Below are 13,118 nucleotides of genomic sequence, written 5' to 3'. Positions count from 1 at the left end.
CAACATACCGTCCAGGTCTTCTCTTACGTATAGTTCCTCAATATCCTGATCGGAACACGATGAGATAATACTCGAAACTTTTCTTCTAACGCTTCGCACTATTTCGTCGTTACTACTTCCCTCGCTTTCAGATTTACGGTGAACCGTTTACATTTTAAAATTTACGGTGAACATTTTAACACGTTCGTCGCCCAATGCGCTGTTTTTGAGTTTCTCGCGAGACTCAAATTGCGGATAATATATTAAATGAAGACCAAACATAGTTTGTAGACAACTTTTACATGATCCAATGAAATTTCTTTCTATTTGAAGACGAATTGACAACAATAGCACATGCCAAAGTCATATTATACAGGTTTCGCAAAAAACTCCAGTGCAACTCCTTCTGTACTATAAATTGATAAAAAGTATAGTATAAACATTATATTAATATGATTATGATTTTATTATTTTCCTACATATCCTATAGTTACATTTAGGTGCCTATGTTGTCAAATTCCCTTTGAAAATCCTATTAAATTTGAAAGTGTCACCCATATCTGGGTGACGGGGCGATGAAGGGGTTAAGGATGAAAAAAACATGTTTTTCTAAAAATATATACATAATAGATATATTGTTTTTTGGAATTACAATATGTCTATTATCTCCTTTAGGTTTTTCACCACCAAGCGCGAAGAACGATGAAAACGTATTAGGGGAAAGGGGGGGAATTTGGACCACCTAAGAAAATCGCCTAATATTTCCAAACCAATACGGTCTAAATAAAAAATGTCACATTGTGTACTTGAGCTATACTTGTTTTCTCTCAATAAATAATGTTTAATCATTATATAAAGCTTCAATCTATCAAATATATCATAAAATAAAAGAGATAATTTTTGGACATTAAAATTTGATGCGGGGTGATTTGGTCCAGTGTGTGTTTCATCGAAAAAAACATACTTATGTTTATGTAAAGTATTTTGGGATAATGTTACAAACAGTGACAATGTTTTGGGATCGATACCAGGTGTCTGAGCCAGATTCCAGACCAGAAAGGTTGGATCTTGAATTCTGCATGAATCTGCATGAAAAGTTGGATCTCGAATTCTGCATGAATCTTTTCACTGTTGGTCGAGCATTTTCGAACACTTTTGGTGCATGGTCAAAGAAAATCCGTTCTCGATGGCCTGCGTTGCTCTTTCAAGAAAATAACCTTTCAATGGCCTGTGTTGCTCTTTCAAGATTATTTTCCTACAAATGTGACATATGTTCTCAGTATGGTATATTCACAGAATTTTCGCAATCGATTGAACAGAATATTCCATATTATCCAATAAAATTGTAGTCATTCATAGCCATCGAATATAGTATATAGGGCAAGTACGTTCGGTTGAATTTCATTTTTTATTATCAATTCCAACACTGTATAATTGACTGAAAACTTATTGACGTAGGATTACGTCTTTCGGGAACATATTGGGGTACAAATTGAAAATCGAAAATCGAGCACATCGTGAAAATTGTCCAATTTCATACGCTCATTGCTCAGTCATTTCATGATGGATTGATGAAATTTTTGCGTCATTCGATTTCGGCACTCCATAACAATTTTTTATATTGAATAAAATAATATATGTCATGAAACTAACTATCGAAAAATTGAAAAATCTCAGCCCCTATCCTAACGGAAATACCCACTTCTGATGGGTCGAAATTGACGACGGATGGCGGTTCCCTAACAGAGACATCAAGACCAAGTTGCCTGGGGGAAATCGGCATTGCAAATATATGAAAGTATGGGGAGCTTTTGCTCCCATCGAAATGTGTTCCCTAACAGAGACATCAAAACCAAGCTGCCTGGGGGAAATCGGCATTGCAAACACATGAGAATAAGGGGAGCTTTTGCTCAATTTCAGATCAATGACCGATCGTGTATTGTGAAAAATTCAGCACAAGTGTAAGTGTAAAATTATCTACAGCAGCAGTTATATTAAAAATGACTTGATATATATAACGATTTATTTCAATTGTCATTAATAAAAACCCGCTCGAGAACGAGTCGTTCGGTTTAAGCTGTATGTTTTGTTGTGTTCATTTTCACCCAAGGAAAGTTCATACGGTGAGAAAAATTGAAAAAGTGAAGAAATATTCGAATAAGTGATTTCCAATATGCTCTACATATAGTATTAGGTGTTGTCAGACCAATTAAAATTCGCATTGGATTGATAAATACTCAGAAAGTAAAAATTATAAAAGGAAATTACCTTTTACATTTCAAATAAGTTTTCTCTATATTAAAGTAACATATTTTTACTGATGATAAAAATTTATAAATGTGTTCGGTATTGATTATTATCTTATACTACATTGGTGAGTTTTTTTCTTTATTTCATCCATACATAACACAGAAGGCATCTCGTCTAGGGGCGGTTTTCATCACGGCATCTTCTATCTGATACGCACCATCCAACGACTGTTTACCATCCTTCTGTCATCAGCACTGCCATCATCACTTGGTAAACACTGGTGGAGTTAACGAACAATACCCAATAACCAAACAAAACAGTCCTTTTCAGGGCCACCAAATCATTATCAAAGAGTTTAACGATGTAATTCTTCAAACATATCCAAAATCAACAGATAGCCTAACGAAATCCTACGTCAACTATGCGGTCGTTTCTCGGACACAACCCTCCAATGACTTTTTTTATATGTTTTCTAATCAGCAGTCGGTTGATTCCATTCGGATTCAACAGAAAAGTAGTCCTGAATCGGACCCGAATTTGTTATTATTGTTGTCCGATTATTTCTCTAGCGCACCGACAGTTGAATTTGGGCCCCCCAAGCAACTCGACCGAATCGCTCTGGGCGACAATGGTGTTAAATAAAAAAAATTGGATTCCGAGCAACAATTTTTGACGTGGGACTACGTCTAACCGGAGTATATGGGAGGTAAAATGAAAACCTAAACGCAGAACATGCAGGAAAAAATGAAAGATTCCAAATGCTTATAACTCGAACATTTCTTACTGTACCGGAAAGATATTTGCATCAATTGATAGGGAATATTTCTAAGTATCGATCGCAATTAATAAAATGTTATTTATCATTAGATCAACAATTGAAGAACTGTAAAATGTTAAGCGTTATCTAAACGCCCTAACTACTTTGTTTTGATTGGTCCGATTTACAGTTTCCCCAACACAGCCATCATAACCAAGCAGCCTTGGAGAAATCGGCATTGCAAATACATGAAAGTGTGGGGATTTTTGTTCTTACCGAAATATGTTCCCTAACACAGACTTCAAAACCAAGCAGTGTTGTAGAAATCGACATCGCATTCTTCTTCTTTTTCTTTGTTTACGGAGACTTTAAATCTAACAATTCATTCGTCTCCGATTTTCTTTTCTACAATTTTTATTATTTTTGTTCCAAATGTTCTATAATTTTTTGTTAAGTTCTGTTTCTTTCAAAAATTCAATTAAGTTATTCTCCCGAGTGTCATCATTACTTAATATGTCCCTTAGGTTCTGTCCAATATTATTCCTAATTCTAGCATCCTTCGTATGTTGGCAATCCAGTAGCAAGTGACTTACAGAGATGGGAGCCTCGTTGCAAGAGCATTGAGGTTTTTCTTTATTTCTTTGAAAAAGATATGTATGAGTGACCTTTGTATGGCCGATTCGAAGACGGGTGAGAAGCCGTCTTTCCTTACTGTTGTTTCTGTCATGCCATGGAAGAGTGTTGTTTTTAATTCTTTGAAGAAAAGTTGATCTGCCATTTCTCCAGGCTATGTACCAACTTTGGCGGATCTGTTGTTTTACCCAAAGTTTCGCATCAGAGCGAGGAATGGGTATATTAGGGGGTTCTTGGGTTCTGCCCCTACCGGCTAATTTGTCGGCGGCAGTGTTTCCAGGAATTCCGGTATGACCGGGAACCCAGCAGAAGGTAATATTTTTGTCAGAAGCAGCTTCTTCTATTGCAATGATCCATGGGTGAAGGTTTTTACCTTTTTGAAGAGCCTGGGGACAGCTCGCGGAATCAGAAAATACAACAGTAGGAAGAGAATCATGTGTGCACTCTTGGGTAGCGATTAGAAGCGAAAAAGCTTCTGCGCTAAAAATTGTGCATTGAGGAGGAAGCGAGAAGCTACCAGTGTATTGGTTATCAAAAATTCCACTAGGTTGCCAGAAATTGCCTTCAATAAATTTAATCTGTTTCGGGCTTCTTTTTCGATCGCCTGAGCATGTGGCATGAACCTAGGTTTCTTGTCAAAGGTTACTCCGAGTATTTTAAGAGTTTTGACTGAGGGGATTTGGGTTTCGAAAATTCTGGGGTTGGAAATTTTGAAGTGAGCTTTTGGACTGCATATATGAAGAACTTTAGATTTTTCCGGAGATATTTCGAAACCAACATTTTGGGCCCAGTCTAGAACGGAATCAATTGCTCTCTGAAATTATTTACTTTGTTAATGAGTGTAAAAGCATTATTGATGTCATTGTTACTGATGATATTGATGCTACTCTAGACACTCTTTTAACTACATATAATAACTTGTTGGCTGAATGTACAAAAAATGTCACAATAAAAGGAGAGAACTGTCCATGGATGACTTATAGCCTTTGGAAGTTAATACAAATAAAAAACAAGTATCTAGAAAAAGTGAAAATCAGTCCCAACAATGCACGCGCTAGGGATATGCTTGTTCACGTATCCAAAAAAGTTAAAATTCTAAAGACACGATGTAAATAAGAATATTATGTAAATATACTTGATGGCTCAAGTCATCCAATGTATGGAAAAAACTGAACGAAATTTTTGGTCGCGTTAAACCTAGAGAACAAATCAAATTAAAAGTTGATGGGAGAACCATAGTTTCTGATAATGAGGTTGCTGAAGTGCTTCATTGCTATTTTTCCAGTATTGGTAATAAGTTGGCCAGTAAGATACCAATAAATAATTTTGATTATCTCAAACCTTTAAAATGTATAAGCAACTCTATTTTTTTGAGACCCGCTAGCGTGAACGAAGTGAGCATTCTAATAAGTCAGCTCGACGTTAAGAAAAGCAAAGGCTATGATAATTTTCCAGGTAAACTGATAAAAGCAAACCCAGATCAGTTTTCTGAGATTATTTCAAAAATTTTTAATAAAATAATCGTAACTGGAATTTATCCAAATGCTTTGAAAATCGCCAAAGTTACACCAGTGTTTAAATCCGGCGACTCCTGCGATCCTTCGAATTATCGACCGATTTCAACATTACCTGTTCTCAATAAAATTCTGGAAAAGCTGTTAACTTCACGGCTTGTAAGCTTTTTGCGTATAAACAATGCTATGTACGAATATCAATATGGTTTTCGAGAAGGCTGTGGAACAATGACCGCTATTATCGAGCTCGTTGATGAACTGATTTGTGAAATTCAGCCTGAGGGCATCCGTATACTAGCACATAGGATTTGACAGCGTCAAACACTGTCACTCGCGAGAACTGCCAAACTCTCAAGCTGGTGTAAAACAAGGCACTTAACATACTACCAGGTGGGTCAAAACGTGAAGTGGTTTTCTGCAGCCATTTAAAAAATACACAAAAGTAAATTAAGACGATTGAGCACAATTTGTGGAATATACTGATACTTTATGAAATACTCATTGCTATATTCATTATATTCATTACGTTTTACGCTGCAAGCGTTTCATTTATTGTCTTTGCGTTGAAGGCACCATAATGATTTGCGCCATTTGGAAAACGAAATTAAGGACGAAATTAACACACTTCTAGAACAAAAAATAATGAATGAAAATTTACTTTTCTGTATTCAATATGTATTCTATGTAATAGAGTAATACGTTTCCTCGAAAATTGTGAAATAATATGAAACTGAAATTGTGTTTGATGCTGATTTTATATTATAATGGTGAGTTTTTGTGATTATTGTGTTGTAAAATATTTGGAAATATACAACCAAATGGCTAAGTAAGCGTCAGGACTACGTGTTTTAAGTATATAACTTAAAAATCTACATACTATTTATAAGATTTCAAAACTACCTTCTTTAAATTTTCACGAATTTAACGATTGTTTCGAGTTAAATATGACGTTTACGTTTACGTGCGTTTTAAGCCAGATGTAAAGAAGGTATTTTAGTGCGGTGATAGCTGTGTTCTTCGGCTGAAAAGTAAAGCTAAAAATTTGTTTCGTTTCGAGTGATGTCGTCACACAACTGATCCGGTTCGAATTTTCGATTGTCATTCTGTGAATGGTGCTGCATAGTATAAATTGTGGATTAGATTTTTACGGAAATGATGTTTGATGATGAGCGTTGGAGATGTTATTTTGCAAAGATATACTAAAAAAACTAATCAAATATTCAATAATTCGTTTAATATGAGAAAATTAGTCTCAAAAAATTATTTCTTTTTATTTTTGATTTGCGTATACCTGAAGGAAAATGATCGGCCACCCCTGACACGAGGAATAGTGTTGGTGTAGTTCATTTAGCGCTACCCAGACTGCACCGCGCGGAGGCGAACTACCTTACAGTCCAAAAAATTAAGTTCATAAAATGATTAGAATCTAATCAAACAGGCAATGAAATTGAACATCTCATCGAAGGAGAAAGGCTCTGAGACTTGCTCAGTTGCCTTCGAAGAGAATTAGTTTTGTCAGCTTCTGTCTAATAGACGGTTTGAAGTCAATCACGTTTTGTGCATATACTTCCATCCTGTTATTTATATACGTACTGCATATAATTTGCAGCAGATGAAGTTGGTGATTGATGTCACATGGAAGAAGTATGTCAAGACGAGTGCTCCTGGCCAGTGATTTTCTCAAAACGACTTGAGCATCAATATTGCGTTTTCTTTGTCCTCCAGCTATCGCCTGAAAAAGTGTATTGTTGTTATTAGTTCTTTCTTTAAGCTACCAATGAATATTGTACCATAAATTCAAATTCTGCTGCCTTTTGGATCATAATCATTGCTTCTGAATCCAACAGAAAACTTTTACAATCACAGCATGCAATTTTGGAATGGACTTGTTTTGTAAGCCTTTCAATATTGGTTTCAAATGCATATGAGGTGATATCATCGTGACAAAATACCTCCCACTCCTTGCCAGTTCCGTAGTCCTCTGAACTATCACTTAAAACCTCTGGTAGGTTGAGGTGATTCGTTGCAGGCTCAGAACAACTCAAAAGTGGTATGATACTAAGATCCGTGCAGTTGGCGTACACAGAACCCGTTATTTCGATGTGCCGAAGTAGCCTTTTATAGCTTGCCTTGAACTGCACAGCATTCGGATTGTTGTTTGAGCCAGATTTTGATCGGATATATCCAAAAAATTGTTCGAGATGGTCCTGACTAAACCTGAAAAATAGCCTAAGCTATGACTGAGCCAATTAAAAAGATGTGAGAGCTAACCTGTATGTATATATTGCATTCAAGGTGGTATTTTCTTCGCAGTATTCTCGACATAAATTTCGGAACGACTCAATTGCAACCAGGAAACCTAGAAAGCCGGTTCGATTTCTAGATTTGAGTATTGAGGTACCATCATTTAGTTTCAAGCCTGGAAATAAAATGTTCTAATAGTTTTTAGTTCCAAATTTACAATAAGTTATACCTTTTATGTACAGCTCCACAAATCGAAAAGCAGGTGTGAGAAGGTCAATATTTTCAATCGAAATAGCTTTCTTGAAATCCTTTGCGTCCTGGTTCATGCTGTTGAATATATCGAATATATCGTTGAAGACACTTAAAAATTCGATGGTGGCAGTGCATTCCTTAAAGTCTGGTTCGGAAATTAAACGCTCCAGTGCTGATGCGACACCATTACTCAGCGTTTGGATGGCCAATATGGCTTTCATTTTATTATTCTCGAAAAAGACGTGATTGTCTGAAAGTTTTTTTGCCATCTTAAAGCCTCTTCTATTCTGGTATGCATTCAATTTTTCTATGTACTCCCATTTTACCTCGCCGTTCTTTGAGTACAGAACTTTTTTAGCGTGAAGTGTATTACGTACTAGTTTAAGCATATGTACTACATCAAGCAATATATACACTTCATATGAACTGCAAACGTGAGTAAAACTGGTTTTTAGCGGATGGCCAGAATCAATCCGGAGGTTGCACCCCAGAGCGTTGGCAGTTGCTATATTCGTCTTTGTACCATCGAATGTTACTGCTACCACTTTGACCCCCGCTTCGTGCAGATTTTGAAGAACTATTATCATTAAGTTCTTCTTGTCCTTCGCCTTCACACCATCGGTAAGGAAGTATCCTACAGGAATCTTCCAACATTCTTCTATCCCCGAGACCATGAATACGAGGGCCTCTTTAGCTGGTGTAATGCTTTCATCCAACGTGTTTGAGGTGACGATTCCTTCGAAGATGCTTTTATATCGATTCCATTGAACCTGCTGACGAATCGCCATTTCGTCCATCAGTAGGCATCCCAGCAACTCTTTGCCTTCTGCCGCTTTCTGTGCCGCTTTTTGTTTGAGCACCGCCAGAGCTTGGCCAGTGATCCCCGGCTCTCCGTCCGCGTTTACATACCATCGTCTGATAGTCCTTGGGTGAGGCAACGTATTCCCAAAAATTTGTCGAACGTATCCATATCCTCGAGGGGAATGAAAATGGAGCGTTGTTGCAAATTTTCGTAATGCCTCACTGAAGGCTGACCTCTCCTCATGGCACACAACTCCTTCAAAACTCCGTTATTCTTGGCAAATCTCTGGTAATATAGAAACAAAAATCATATAATTATATCCATAGAACATCAGTTTCAATATTCAGAGAATAGCGTAAATACAGTTAAAATAAGTGAAACACTTACCAGAATTTCCTCCGATTCGGGAAGCAATTTTCTATTTTGAGGCTTCAGCATGAACTCCTCCATAGCTTTTATTCTATCCTTCAAACGTTTGTTGTGGTCTCGCAGACGTTTGATCGTTTTCCGGTATCGAACAAACTGTGTCTGCATTTTCGGAAGAGCTTTAGAAATTTGCTCATTCTCCCAACGTCCGGTAGCAACATCTCCAGCATATCGGATAGTCCTGAATTTATTTAATGACAATTGATGACAATTCATATAAAATTATTAATTAACAACCATAACGACGATATCTATACCTCAATGGTCTTTTCTTAGTGACACTTTTTCCGGAAATATGATCCACAACCTCGGACGACACTGAAGGTATCACGGGAGATGCTTGTCCGTCGGTTGTGGTAGCGCTAAAAAGTAATAAATGATATAAAATCCATAGTTCACTGTAACTAACGTAACTCAATTATACCAACCCCAACACTCCGCAGTGATTCCCAAAGATCGTGGGTACCGCAGTGTTAACCAACGTATGCTTCAGTTTGGTTTTTTTCAAGCAATCTTGGGAGAAGTGCATGGAGCAAATTGCTGCCGTTCCGAAATTAATGGCCATGTCAATTATGCGTTTGTCATTAGCTGCAATAGCTCGCACCCATTGCAGTCGTCTGTTCGTATCTTTCGGAAACCGATGCCGCGAATAGGAACGATGATCCGTCATACACCGAAAACTATTTGGGCACGACGGCACTAGACACTTCATGATTAAATCGCAAAATTCAACTCAAAATTCAAAAATTTAACACGTCCGTTGTTTTTTTTAGCTTGTTTTCACTTTTCATCCAAGGCGTATACTTCTAAGCATCTCAATATGGTGGTGGGTCAACATTTCACAACCATACTGTAGCCATTTTTAAAATATACGAATTACCTGTAAACAAAACATAATACACTTGTGCACGGTTTGTGAACTCTATTCAATAGAACGTTTTATTCGGCAAACGCTTCATTTTTTCCGCACGCAAAACGCAAATTTTCGAATAAAGCATGAGCAGCAGCTAAATACAACTGAAATTATTGAAATAATGCAGAATTCATTCAAACCCTTTTATTTCACTTAAATTCTTTCAATTTCTTAAGTTGGTTTACATTATAATATAATACTACATTTCAAGTGATCAACCTAGGGTTCTACGTTTTATATTATCATTCAGACCCTTGTGATCATCATGATCATTACATTTCACATAAATTTTTTTTTCAAAAAACAATTCGTTTTTTAGTTAGCGAATGGGCGCACCTTGTTCCATAGATTTGCCTTGAGTTCGCCGAGTAATTTGATAGGTTTGGCAATGACAGCTAAATTTGTAGCACATCTTGACTCGCGGATCATATCCCCTTGCCCGGGGCTTGGTGAAATTGATCAAAAAAAGATCGTAGGTGGCTTATTTATCGATCTTAAAAAAGCTTTTGACACTTTAGATCATGAAATTTTGCTTGAAAAACTTGAAAGATATGGTATAAGAGGAGTTGCTAACGATTTGATGAAAAGCTACCTATCTGATCGAAAACAATTCGTTATGTTTAATGGTGTTCGCAGTGACTTACGCCCAATTGACATGGGAGTTCCTCAAGGAAGTAACATAGGTCCTTTACTCTTTTTGATGTTCATCAATGATTTAGGAAATTTAAAACTACATGGTATACCGAGACTTTTTGCTGATGATTCAGCTTTATTTTACCCTCGTCCTAATGTTGAATCCATCGTAGCTGATATGGAATCAGATCTAGCGGCTCTCATGGAATATTTTAGTGGTAATCATCTCACACTAAACCTTACTAAAACAAAATATATGGTTTTTCATTCGCCACGCAAGAAAATCTGTCAACATCGCGATCCGTCCGTCAGGAAAATGTCAATTGAGAAGGTCACATCTTTTAAATATTTAGGGCTACACTTAGATTCTTGTCTTTCATGGGACACTCATATAAATCATGTATCGAGAAAAGTTTCAACTCTATGTGGTCTCATGAAAAGAGTACGTTGTTTTGTGCCTAAAGAAGCGCTGCTGCGTTTTTATTTCGCATGTATTCATTCCATACTCCAATATTGAATCGTTGTGTGGGGTCATGCTGCCAAATCAAAACTAAAAAAAATCCAAACACTTCAGAACAGATGTGTGAAAGTAATCTTTAATCTACCGTTCCGATATCCGACAATTTCGATCTACACTAGTTTACACCACAGAATTATTCCTATTTTAGGATTGTGTGATACTCAAACTATTATGTTTGTACATAATACATTGCATAATCGTAATTTCCATCATAACATAAATTTTTCAACTCGAGTGAACCTTCCGAATACGAGAAATGCAAATGAGTTAACAAGAAGTAGAGCATACACAAACTTGGGTTTCATGCGCATTATGAGCTACGGTCCATTAAAATTCAATTTACTTCCCAATGATTTGAAATCAATAACCAATAACAATATATTCAAAAGTAAGCTGAAACATCATATAATCAGGAACGTAAATGAATACATTCTTTAAATGTGCCAACCAATTTAGAATTTAGACTTTACCATTCTGATTTCTTATAAATTTTTTATTTTTTTTATTGTTATAAAGTTTTAAATTAATTCAAAATAGTCTCCAAAGTCATTAATGTTATCACCGTTTTGTTTTTATTTTATCTTTAATTTTTTTTTGTTTCCTATCTTAATTGAACCCCTTCAAAGGAACTAAGTTCCACTGGGATTTGACTAAGTTTAGTTTATTAGTTAATAGTTTACTCTCCATGTTTTCCTAAATTTTTCTTGTGTTTTTTCTTTAGCTGTTAGCAAGTGTCCACTACCAGTGGGCTCCCTATGAGCCTATTGGTGTGGGGGTCAGTGGAGGGTAAAAAAAAAAAAGTCTTTTCATTGTTGCTGAAGCAGCGACGCTAACTGAAACTAGCACAATGTCATCTGCATAAACAAGGATTTTTACATTATCAGGAATTTTTGCAAAAAGGGATTGCATAATGACCAAGAAGAGGGTTGGTGATATAACCGAGCCCTGGGGAATTCCATTTTCTTGGATTTTTAGTGAAGATTTTGTGTTGTTGACTATGGTTCTAAAGGTTCTATTTTCTAGGAAACTTTCAATATAAAAAGCTAGTCTTCCACGAATCCCCCAGTCGAAGAGACTCCTCAATACTGGGTACCTCCATGCTCTATCAAATGCCTTGCTAAGATCAAGTGAGGCCACATCTGCGTGGTGATCTTTCTCGATAACGTCATGTACAATAGCCTCTATTTCTTCGAGGTGATCTTCTGTGCATTTTCCCGCACGAAAAGCGAACTGTCTTGGATCTAGTAGCTTATTAGACTCTAAGAAGGTCTTTAAGCGTCGATTAACTTTCCTTTCTAGAACTTTTCCTAGACACAACTCAAAAGAGTTATAGGTCGGAAATTGTCAAGAAGATGTTGATTTTTGTCTGGTTTCGGAAGTGAAACTATCAGACCTTCTTTCCAGCAAGAAGAAGAACATCGCAAATACATGAAAGTTGGGGGTATTTTTGTTCCGACTGAAATGTGTTTGCCTAACACAGACTTCTAATCCATGGGAAATTGGCATTGCAAATTCATGCAAGTCGGGGGATTTTTTGTTCCGACTAAAATGTGTTTCCCCAACTAAAATTGGGAAATTGGCATTACAAATGCATGTAAGTAAGGGGTATTTTTGTTCCGACTGAAATGTGTTTCCCTAACACAGACTTTAAATCCATGGAGCGTGGGGAAATTGGCATTGCAAATACATGCAAGTCGGGAGTATTTTTGTTTCGACTGAAATGTGTTTCCCCAACACAGACTTCAGAACCAAGATGTCTGGGGGAATTGGCATTGAAAATTCATACAGGTCGGGGGTATTTTTGTTCCGACTGAAATGTGTTTGCCTAACACAAACTTCAAAACCAAAGTGTCTGGGGAAATCGGATTTGCAAATAAATGCAAACTGCGAGTACTTTTCTACGCTTGTCTTTGTGCAGCCTAGAATATGTTTCCTGAACACGGTATAAGTTGAAGTTGTTGATTCATGCAAGCCGGAAATACTTCTGCATCCGCATGTTTTTTGCACTCCGAAAAGTGTTTTCCTAACACGGATTACAAAAACGGGTACGAACACAACGCTTTGGCTCGGTTATTCAAGATTGCATTGAAGGATATCACTAGATTTACTTGTCACGAAGAACATAATCTATCACAATACATGAATTGACCTTACATGGCATTTATTCAATCTGTTTACTCACAAAGCAAATATAT

Source organism: Toxorhynchites rutilus, chromosome 2 (genome assembly GCF_029784135.1).
Source record: "Toxorhynchites rutilus septentrionalis strain SRP chromosome 2, ASM2978413v1, whole genome shotgun sequence".
NCBI lineage: Eukaryota > Metazoa > Arthropoda > Insecta > Diptera > Culicidae > Toxorhynchites > Toxorhynchites rutilus.
This window is presented reverse-complemented; position numbering follows the sequence as displayed.